We start from the raw sequence: 1451 nt of genomic DNA on the forward strand, positions 1-1451 counted from the left end.
TGAAGGCCCGGGTCTGCCAGGTGCTTAGGACACCCCCGCCCCTCCCTTCCAGCCTCCTAATAATCTCCTTCCTCCTGCCACGTCCTGGTGGCAGGTGGGACGATGGAAGGCGAAGTCGAGGGAAGACTTGGGGGAGGGGGTGGTAATCAAGGGAGTGTTGGGTCGTCTGGAATAGAAAGAGAACGACAGTTCTCAAGGCTTGCACAAATAAATATTGGACCCCCCAAAAAGAGGCAGAGAGGACTGAAGGTAAACACTTTTATCTCCCGGGAGGCCAGATACAGAATAGGCCTCTCTTCCGTGTGGAAGGTCTGGGGGTCCCTGGAGGCTCTCTGGGGAGGGGTCTGGCTAAATCTTACCAAATGTAACTGGACATAGTGACTGTCCTCAGGGAGCCTCCACTGGGCCGTGTTTTTCACAAGTTGCTTGCCCAGTCTGGGGTAGTAAGTTTCTCACTGAAGATCTTATATCCTTTGTGGAGTAATTCCCAGCAGATACACCCCTCTTTTATTCCAAGGCACAAATTCCTTTATGGCGTTTCCACATTACGATGATTATGTAATAGAGGGTATGTTGATAAAGCTGTATCAACATACCCTCTATTAGGTGACATCCTTGGCTTAAGCATTCCACTGTGTGAATCACCAGCTTGTTCTGTGCTAATAAGCAGGGAGCATATGTGACCTAGTGCAATCCCAGAGGGGCCCTAAGAGGCTCCCTTCCAGCCACTGTTATTGGCTGTGTGGCCTGGAAGATCTCTGCGGCTTTTGTGTCTTAGTTTTCCCTTTATGGACCAGAGCTAATCGTGGTAATCTCAGTCGAGCAGGGAGAATGACCTGCACATGCCTGTAAGCCTCAGTCATAGTCTTTGTGGAGGTTGTTCTCTGAATTAGAGGCTGAAGTGCAGCACAGTTGTGACTCACATTTTTGCTCTTGTTTACCAGTTTTAGCTCAAAATACACGTTATTGATTATTTAAAAATATTAGGCAGTTATAAGAAACTATTTTTTTGAAAGCATACTTTAGTATATCTCAATTTCTGAGAGTCTGGTCTAGGGAAAAAGCATTAGATTAGCCCTTTGTCACTAAGTTAAGAGTGATACAATACATCATGGTGGTTAAAGAGCCGGTGCTCTGGGTTCATATCCTCTACTATTGACTAGCTGGGTGATCTTGGAATAGTTACTAAACTTCTCTGTGCCTTAGTTTCTTCATCTGTGAACCAGTGTTGATGGCGATGGTGACAATGATGACAGTAAAGTGATATACGAGAAGACCCCTGAAGGAAGAACGGGAGTGAGTCATTTGGACCTGGGGAGGAGGAGGTTGCTAGCAGAAGGAACTGTAAGGGCAAGTTCCCAAGGTGGAGCCCATGAAGAAAGTGTTAGGGCTAAGTTACAGTGACTGAAGAGACGAGTACAGATGCTCCTCAGCCTACTGTGGGTTACATA

This window comes from Galeopterus variegatus, unplaced genomic scaffold (assembly GCF_000696425.1).
Source record: "Galeopterus variegatus unplaced genomic scaffold, G_variegatus-3.0.2 Scaffold6038, whole genome shotgun sequence".
In the NCBI taxonomy this organism is placed as follows: domain Eukaryota; kingdom Metazoa; phylum Chordata; class Mammalia; order Dermoptera; family Cynocephalidae; genus Galeopterus; species Galeopterus variegatus.